This window comes from Nicotiana tabacum, chromosome 15, assembly GCF_000715075.1.
Source record: "Nicotiana tabacum cultivar K326 chromosome 15, ASM71507v2, whole genome shotgun sequence".
NCBI classification, from domain to species: Eukaryota; Viridiplantae; Streptophyta; class Magnoliopsida; order Solanales; family Solanaceae; genus Nicotiana; species Nicotiana tabacum.
In genome coordinates this window covers 44,909,427-44,919,648 of record NC_134094.1, presented here as the reverse complement: position 1 = coordinate 44,919,648, position 10,222 = coordinate 44,909,427, and the positions used below count along the sequence as shown (strand labels likewise).

Genomic DNA, 10,222 nt, shown 5'->3' with positions numbered 1-10,222 from the left:
ACTCGGTATGGTCACCACGAGTTCCTTGCGATGTCATTTGGCTATCTTGATGAACAGTGTATTCCAGCCATATCTTGATTCATTCGTCATTGTGTTTATTGACAACATCTTGGTGTACTCCCACAGCTGGGAGGATCATGAGCAGTATTTGAGGATTGTGCTCCAGAACTTGAGAGAAAAGAAGTTGTATGCAATATTCTCCAAGTGTGAATTCTGGCTTAATTCGGTGGCATTTTTGGGGTCATGTGGTGTCGAGGGAGGGGATCAGGGTAGATCCAAAGAAGGTTGAAGGAGTGCAGAGTTGGCTCAGACCGTCTTCAGCTACTAAGATTCGGAGTTTTCTTGGGTTGGCCGAATATTATCGACGTTTCGTAGAGGGTTTCTCATCCATTGCTGTACCTATGACCAGATTGACCCAAAAGGGTGGTCCTTTCAGATGGTCCGAGGAGTGTGAGGAGAGCTTTCAAAGCTCAAGACTGCTTTGACTATAACCCTAGTGTTGGTGTTCCCTATAGGTTCGGGGTCTTACACTGTGTATTGTGATGCATCACGTGTTGGCCTTGGCACGGTGTTGATGCAAGACGGTAGGGTGACTACCTACGCATCTAGGCAGTTGAAGGTGTTGACAGTCAATTTTGACCTTCCGAATTTAAAAATTAAATTCTACAAGCTTCCTTATCAAAAATTGATAAAAATATAATTTTTACACATTATTTAGCGTTAATACAATTTATTGATAATTATTTATTTTTACAAAATATGAGAATTTCGATCATTTTATTGCAATTATTCAAAAATGCTGTTTTTGCGCATTATTTAACTTAAATGCAATTTATTGATAATTACTCCTATTTTTACACAATATGAAAATTTTTATCGTTTTATTGCAATTAGTTAAATACTGTAGTTTTTGTGAATTTTTATAAATTTCAAACAATTCATTGATAATTGTCTTATTTTTTCAAACATTAGGATATTATTTTAATTTATTGTCTTTTCAAAAAATAAAATAATAATTACTACATATTATTGTAGTATTTGGCATTTTAATTAATATTACGAGTCGTATTTTGAAATTAAATAATCATCCTTCAATGCAGCACAATCTACTAATCGCATAGAAGCGAGTAGAATTAATTTCAGAATACGGATCAAGTCTGGTGAAATTAAATGTCCCGTTAACATCTGATCTGACAAGACATTGACGCGACATGACATCTGACGTGATAACACACGTGATGTGACAAGACATCGTGGTTGCCGGTTAGAGTTATGCAAGTTTTAGTTATACATGTATTAGTTATGCATGTATTAGTTATGCAGGAATAAGTAATGCATGGATTAGTTATGCAGGTATTAGTTATACATGGATTAATTACGCAGTGATTTATTTTTTAATATTTGATTTGTTGTATTAGAAATTGATATACATTATAAAAAATTTAAAGTAAAATAATTATTTACTAATTTTGTCTCTAATAGATTGAGAAAAGAAAAAGCCTAGCAGTGAGGCATCAGTATCTTCATGCTTGTTCTCCAAAGGGTTTGATACAAATCAATCTATAGAAGGAAGCCTATATGTGTAAAATAATTGGGGTAAATTTGTCATTTCAATATTTTATCCATGTATTACTAATACATATATTAGTTATTTTATCGTCTACCCCGCATAAAATAATACACAGATTGACTCATCATTTATACATATATTATTTATATAGAATTATAAAATGACAACCAAATATGATATTAGTTATCCTAAAAAATTGTACAAAATAACTAATGGCTAAGTTATTTTGCCCCCAATACATAGATAACGTTTCTCCTATCAAGCTACCAAACTACCACTCAATACATAAAAATGCCCCCTACACTACCGAAAGATCACCCCCACATCAGATATTTACATTTTATAAGGATTTAAAAAAACCTAGAGAAGGCACCCCTTCCTCATTTTTCTCTAAGTTCCAGCCGCCCAAGCTTCCCTCTTTTCGTCTCTGCCATTTCGCCGACCACCAGTTGCCGCCGCTGGAGGTGGTGACCAGCCAGGCGGCGACCTCTCCTTCTTCCCCTCGCCTCTCTCTCTCTCCCTCTCATTTTCTACCGGAAGTGATGACCGGCGGCTGTCGTTCAACCATGACAAACCCCACTGCCGTGTTCTTCACTTCCTTTTCCTTGTCTGTTCTAATGGCTCGTTAATTTTGCAGGTTTGAAACCCGTCGGGCGAATCAGATCTGGCCGGTTTTTAGCTTTCCGGTGACTCTCTTACTTCTCTGTTATATGGTTATGTAAACCCAGTATTAATAAAAGCAGATCTATAAAATATGATCGAAAACTTTATTCTTTTTGTGGTGCAAATAAAACTAGCCAGAATTAATTTTCCGGCGACATCATGAACTCCGGCAAAGCTCCTCTTTTCTGTTTTATCAACATCTTTGGTGATGGCCGCTCGTTTGGTGTAGTATTTTTGCTGCTGTTATGACTAACTTTGTCCCTCTTAATAATCTATTTTATTCTGCTGATATGTTGGACTACTGGGACTTCTCTTTAGCCTCTCGTTTGGTTTTATGAGGCCGTGACTTTGTCAATGTTATTATTGGTGCTGAAACTTTCTGTTGCTTTTTTGTTTGAACCCTGTACTGATCGTTACTCCCTTTTGTTGATGTTAATCAGCTGAGAAAATATTGGATGAGATACATTCGTGGTTGTGAGATCGTTTTGTTCTTTGCTCTTACTGTTGGCATGGCTAATTTGAAGGATCAACTACATTATTGGACATTAGTCCGATGAGAATAATTTTTTGAGGACACGACGCGCCGTTTGACTCTTTGACTGGGCCCGAAATAACGGGGCGATGGTGATTAACATCGGGAAAGAAAAAAAGACGAGAACACGAACCGACAATCTATGTGAGGCGACACGGTTGGCCATCGGAGTTGCTACCGAGGCAGTTTCCGTTGGTATGTCTAGACGAATATCGGATATTACATATATCTGAGCCTCCTATATTATTTTTAAACCATTTTTCAAAAACTATATTCAAGAACAATTTTTGCAAAAAAAACATTTATAAACAAAAATCATTTAAAAAACATGTCATTTAATTCATTTTTACTTTATGTTATTATATCACTCCCTCCGTTCCAATTTATGTGAACCTATTTGACTGACATAGAGTTTAAGAAAAAAAGGAAGACTTTTGGAATTTGTGGTCCTAAACAAATCAAAAAGGGGCTCAGAGTATTTGTGTGATTATAAAAGTTTTTCATTAAGAGTAGAATTGTAAGTTTATACTAAATTATTTTTAAATTTAGAAAGGGTCATTCTTTTGGGAACAAACTAAAAAGAAAATAGTATAGTAAAGTTCTAGTAGATGTCGCATTTATTTTTATTTATGTGCTTAGCTTAGGCTCACTTGTATGTGCTAGATTAACTACGCTTAGAATATCATGTTTAGGTAATAATCTGTAAGGCCCGTAAAAATTTCACCTAAAATCCGAAGTTTCGTGATGTCGAGGTAGGCTAATGTATTTGAGGGTTGTAGAAATAATCTGTAAGACCCCGTAAAAATATCTCACTGCAGTACAGACTTTTTAGGTTGAGCGGAGCGTTGTAGAGTTGAAGAAAAAACGATCGCAGAACCATTATGTGGGCCGCAGATCCGCCGCAGAGTGAAGCAGAGAAATGAGCCAATTTTGGGGGTTGTTTTGCCGTCAGTCATGCGATCACATAAGCATTTCGCGGGCTACACATCGGTCGTAGAATCAACATGAAGATTTTCGGAGGGAGATTTTGCAGTCCATTCTGCAGTCGCACAATTGATATGCGGGCCGCAGACTTAGCCGCAGATTGGACCAGACCACCCCAGTTTTTGGGACCTTTTTTGTGGTCCATTTTGCGGGCCGCACCTAACCTGCGGTCTACTCTGCGACCGCAGAGCTGTGTTCGGAGAGTTTATTTTTTTGTTTTTATAACTGACCCTATTTCAATATATAGACGTTAAGGACCATTTATAAGGTAAAAATATAATATTTTAGAGTGAGGAAATGCTCTAGAGTGAGGGGGAGTTCCTAAGCTAATTTCTCATCAATCCTTGCTCAAAAGTTGGAGAATCCAGAAGGACAACTCACAAGTTCTTCATCCAAGAGGTAATGTTCCATATCCTAGTTTCAATTTCGAATTGGGGGTAGAAGATGGTTAATAGGGAGTTTAATTCTTGGGTGTGAGAGTGCTATTTATGCATGTATGTGCTATCAAGGTTTGCGGGAAGGTTGTTGAGCTCGAATGGGTTGACTTTGGGTTGTGGGATGAAGGAATCTACCATAGGAGGGCCTTGAAATCATAATGCATACCTAGTGTTTGATAAAATGCTCAAATAAGCTGAAACCATGAATACCCTCATAATTTGTGTTCAATTTTGTTATGTTTCTAAATAGATCGAAGTTGTTAAGATTTCCGGAACATTGTAGTAATTTAAGGAAACTCAAAGCGAGATATGTTGGATAAACTCCTCTTATAGAATCAACTTCCATGATGTCCTAGTAAATTGTGATCGTGATTGGCTTAATTTCTTATGTCTCATGTTCCGAGCCTTTCCTAAAAGATTTGATTATTTTAAAATGAGTGTTGTGTTGAAAGATGTATGTACCCAAAATGTGCTCCAAATGTTCCTATCATATCATGATTCCCTCCGAGAATGTAATCTAGTAGGATCAATGTATCAAAAGTATTGTGATTTAAAAACCATGTTTCAATTGCAAGCTAGCATGCTTAATCGTGGTAGAGAAACCCAATGTTCCTAAGACTCTTGTTTGCCCATATGTGTACTTAAAGTCGTGACTTAAAAATTCTCTTATTGATAATAATCTACGGTAACACTTGAAAGTTAAAGAGGTGAGTATGAAATATGAAATACGACCGATGTAACGACCCGACTGGGCGTTTTGAGCTCTAGCGCGTCGTTCGGCGGTTTGAGGCCTTGAGTAGCTTTACTTTAGGTATTATGACTTGTACGTGTGGTCGGAATTGAATTTCACGAAGTTCGAAATTGATTCGGATAGAAAATTCTAAATTCGAAAGTTTTATGTTGTCAGAATTGACGAAAGTTTGACTTTTGAGTAAACGACCTTAGAATCGAGATTTGAAGGTTCCAATAGGTTTGTATAATAATTTTGGACTTGGGCGTATATCCGGGTTGAGTACCGGGTGGTCAAGGAGCATTTCGGCGCCTATTATGGAAGGTTGACATTTTGAAAGTTTAAGAAATTCTTAAGTTTGATTTGAAATGAAATTTGGTGTTATCGATGTTCGTTCGAAGTTCCGAGTCTTGGAATAGGTTCGTATCATGATTTGTGACTTGCACGTAAAGTTTGGCGTCATTCATGGATGTTTAAGTGTAATTCGGACGCGTTCGGCATAGTTTGAAGGTTGGAAAGTTGAAAGAAAGGTTTTGGCTGTCGATTTGTAATTTTGATGTTGTTTGACGTGATTCGAGCTTTCGACTAAGTCCGTATCGTGTTGTGGGATCATTGGTATATTTGGACGGGGTCCCGGGGGCCTCGGGTGCGAATCAGATTGGAAACGGATCGAGTTTGGACTTGGAGGAACTGTTGAAGCTTAAGGCTTCTGGTGCAATCGCACCTGCGAGGTTATGGCTGCAGGTGCGAGACCGCAGAAGTGGCCCAGGAGTCGCAGAAGCGGTAGGGAGTGAGGCTGGTTGGATGCGCAAGTGCGAGGTTTGTGCCGCACTTGTGAGATCGCAGATGCGGGAAAGGAGTACGCATGTGCGAGGGGGTTTGAATTCGTTGTTTCCGCAGAAGGGGATCCCTGGTCGCAGGTGCGACTCCACAGAAGCGGAATCTGGTCCGCAGATGCGAAGGCAGGAGGGCTGTAGGAGGACCACAGAAGTAGAATTTTTGGCCGCACCTGCGGAACCGCAGAAGTGGTCAAGTGGCCGTAGGTGCGATGATCGCTGGGCAGAGGACTTATTTAAGTGCGAGGGTTTGGCTCATTTTAGTTTCATTTCGTCCATGAGAGCCGGCCTTGGAGCAATTTGGAGCGTCATTTTCATCGTCAATCATGAGGTAAGTAATTTCTATAAGTTGTGATATAAATATACGAATGTGGGCTTGTAAATACATGAAAAATTATGAAAATTGTGAGATTTTGGTAGGAAACATAGAATTTGGTTATTGTTTTTATTTTAACCAAGAAATTGGACATGGAATTATGAATAAATTATGTATTTGAGTTCGTGGTGTTATGGGTAATGATTTTCTTCGGAATCCGGGAATGTGAGCCCGAGGGTTGACTTTATCGACTTTTCGAGCGGAGTTGGGGATTGTTATAAATTTATTAATTATGGGTAATGGAGTATATATTTATGGATTTGTACATTATTTGACTAGATTTGGAGAAACGGGCATCAGTTTGAGGTGTTGGAGTGGCGTCAGAGCATACTGGATCTGTTCTTACTTTATATTTCTTGTTAATTGAATCTTTTTTATTTGAGGTCATAAGTATAATTTAGGCAAGCTAGCTTTTACGGTCTCTGTTTTCGTCGATTTTGGAACTACTGGTAGTACTTGACAGAAATCACCTTCCAAACCATTAATTTTTCACCAAACGGTTCATTGATATCCAATATATCTCTAGAACTCCGGACAAACATGCTTTGCACGATATTCTCCGTCAATCATATAAAATTTATGGTTAGTTAATTTTATTTTTATTATATTATATTTATTTTATGAGGTACAAAAGATTAGAATCATATCCTCTTAAGTTCTAAGTATACATTCCCTCTTTTGTTACTACCCTTGTGGAAAATCATGTTATGGCAAATAATTCAATATTACGGATTGAGCCAGTGAACATATGTTGTAAAAGTTCGAAAAAATATTTGTCATTTTTTTAGAGTAAAAAGTCTAATTCTTGTGCGAACACGTTTAGTTGCACGTTATTCAATCAAGTTCTACAACAATTATAGGAAATAAGAAGTTTCATTTATCAAAGGGTAAGACTTTATAATATTTCTATCTACAATAAAAATAAAATATGATAAAAATCATGCTCCTCGTAAAATAAATTTACAACTTTTTCTTTTACTATTCTATTATAATGGTAGCATTAGTGGCTAACCTTTTTATTTCTAAATGTCTAAAGTAATAATATAATAAGAAATTAATTTAGTTATTATAGTGATCACTAAAAATAAGCTATAATATATAAAAAAAAATATTCCTTCCATTTCCATAAGTTTTTTCTCACTTCATGGTAGTCTTTTTCATACGTATTAGGAAGAATTTCAACTATTTTATATTTTTTCAACATAAATTATATATTTACTTGTAAAAGATAATCAATCAACTTTATGATGGCTATTTCTGTTCTTTCTTATCCTCTTCTCTTATTTTGTAAGTATATCCATATTGATTCATTTTCTTTGTTATGGACAATTATGCTATATAATGTGCTTATACTGTTTAGTTTTTACTTAAAATGTATGATGGAAAAAGAAGAAAAAGGTTAACATTCTAATTTAATTAAAACAAACAATATAGAGTTTGTGCGTAGCTAGATTCATGTTATGTCCGAGTAGACTTAGGTTCCCGCCATGCTATAACTGTACTATTTGAGTTGTCTCTTGCCTATTAAATTTCTTTATTTTACGTTATGACTTGAGATTAGATTTGCGTAGAGTGATAGACTTGCTATTGTATAGATTTGACGGGCTTCATGATTAGCTGCGGAATAATTGTACTCCTCTAACGAATTTCTCCCGTGCTATGCGTTTTCCTTAAAAAAATTTATATCTTACACGTCTATTCGTGAGTGGGGTCAAGGATCCGTTAAAGCTTCTTATTCTAATGAGATCAGTTCGTTCACCTCAGCAGCATAATAGATACATCTATGGTTGGTGTCGTTTGACCCTCGACAGTGCACACATTATAATGGGATCGGGCTGTTCACCTCGACAGGATTATGTATCACACTCTCATGGGAGCGGGTTGCTCGCCTTGGCAATGTAATTGATGTATCTATGGTTCGTGTCGTTCGACCCTCGGTAGTGCACACATTATGATGGGTTTGGGCCGTACGCCTCGGCATTTCTCTAAAATACCCTTATGAAATCGTGCGTAATATTTGACAAGAAGCCAGTATATCTGTGAGTTTTTCTGATTTGAACTGTGACGACCTATCTGGTGAGGTCCAATATATATATACTCCGATTGAGGGAGGTAACTACTAGCTGAGAGCTTGAGTTTATTGTTGAGAGGAGGATTTTACCATGTATTTATGCTTATTATTTCGTTTATTTACTCTGCCTCACATCTGTGTACTACTGTATCTGTCTTATTGGACCACTAGTAAATGTCAATGTCGACCCTTCGTTACTACTTCTCTGGGGTTAGGCTAGATACTTACTGGGTACACGTTGATTTACGCACTCATGCTACACTTGTTACACTTATTGTGCATGTACATATATGTCTGGTGGTCTTTTGGACGTAAAGGCGCGACTATTGCGGGAACTTTACCGTGAGCTGTATTCCATGTTACGATCTGCAGCCTGCAGAGTTTCCATCAGAGTTATTTATATTCTCCTGTCTAATTTATAATCCTGACAGATGTTGTATTTTGTTATATTTCCTAGTTGATGGTCATGCACTTGTGACATCGGGTTTTGGGGGTTCCTACGGGTTGTTCATTATTGTAGTTCATGTAAATATTATCATTTACCCTATAAATTTTATTTTATACTATTTAATTAATGGAAATTATGATTTAAAAGTAATAAAATGAGTAAACAAGTTGATCAATCACCGTTGGCTTGCCTGACGGCGGTGTTAGGCACCATCACGACCTTTAGTAAATTTTCGGGTCGTGACAACCGATGTACCAAGAATGATATTACAATTGTGGCCACTAGTGTCAATGAAATGGAAAGACGTGTGAAAGATTAAGAAATGAGTTGTAAATCCTTTAAATAATAAATGCTTTGGGAGTATCATATAGTCACCGAGGAAGAGTAGGTCAAAATAACCTAACCTCGAAACTACACGTGCCGGTGTAGGAGTGATTGAGGGGTAAATCCCCGTGTTGATGTGATGAGATTGTTTTCCCTTATATGGGATGAGATTGATGTATTGAAATATTTTTCCTTAAATGGGATGAGATTATTACTAGCAAGATGTGATGTGATGTCGACCCACATGGCATTGTGGTGAGACGGCTTAGCCAATCGGGCTGAGATCAGACGCCATGTCGCGCGCATGGTGGTGTTGTGAGTGAATGTCTCGGGGTGAGATGGCTTAGCCGATCGGGCTGAGATCGGACTCCGTGCTAAAAGCATGGTGGTATATCGGTACTAAAGATCTCCAACTTAAAAATATTGAAATTTACTTTTCTCCTAACTTGACCCCTTGATACTATTTGAGGCTCTTATTGATTCCATGTTTCCTTCTCCTTTTACTATTACTCGTTCTATTGAGAAGGTGTTTAATTTTACATACTAGTGCTATTCTATATGTATTAACGTCCCCTTTGTCGGGGGCGTTACATCTTTAATGGATGCAGATGATTTCATAGCAGGTGTTGTTGATCCGTGATAGCAGCACACCTTTTTCTCAGCTGACTTGATGAGCCCTATTTCATTTCGGGGTCTTGTATCTGTTGTCCTTTGTGTATATTATTTTGAGGTATAACCGGAGCCTTGTTGTCGTCACTATCACGCTGCTCTTTTGTATCTATTATAGGCTCCGTAGACATAGCGTGAGTGACAACTTTGTTTTGGGAAGTTAAATTAGAAATATTTTATTTGTATCATATGTTTCCACTTCTAAACTATGAACGTGTAATGTAATATTTTGGAAAAATCTTGAACGAAGTTCTAACGGTAATGAAATTTGGATTGTTCATGTAGCCTTCTCATTGTCTAATTAATGAAATATACCTTCTCTTTATTCATGGATGAGTCTGGGTAGAAGGCATTGTATAGGCTTGCTTGGCCGGGTTATCTCGGTTGAGTGCTGGTCGCGCTCCCCGAGATCGGGGAATGACATAATCAATCTAATCGCCTAAACTTTAGTTAATAATAGTTCATATCGAGTACTTACATCTTAGACATGTTCTCGCGATCGATTTGAGTAATTTGATTCATGTTTAATTAGTTAATTCAGACTAGTTAGCTTAACTTGAATAAATTTGAGTTTGTGAATAA

At 37.2% G+C, this 10,222-nt stretch overlaps 1 long non-coding RNA gene across 1 annotated transcript; it reads left to right on the top strand.

Moving 5' to 3' along the window:
• Positions 1–1,671: 1,671 nt before the first annotated feature.
• LOC107768770 (uncharacterized) lies at positions 1,672–3,104 on the top strand. Its single transcript, XR_001644226.2, has 2 exons — positions 1,672–2,256; positions 2,674–3,104. It is a non-coding gene; the product is annotated as an uncharacterized LOC107768770 (long non-coding RNA).
• The last annotated feature ends 7,118 nt before the right edge of the window (positions 3,105–10,222 follow it).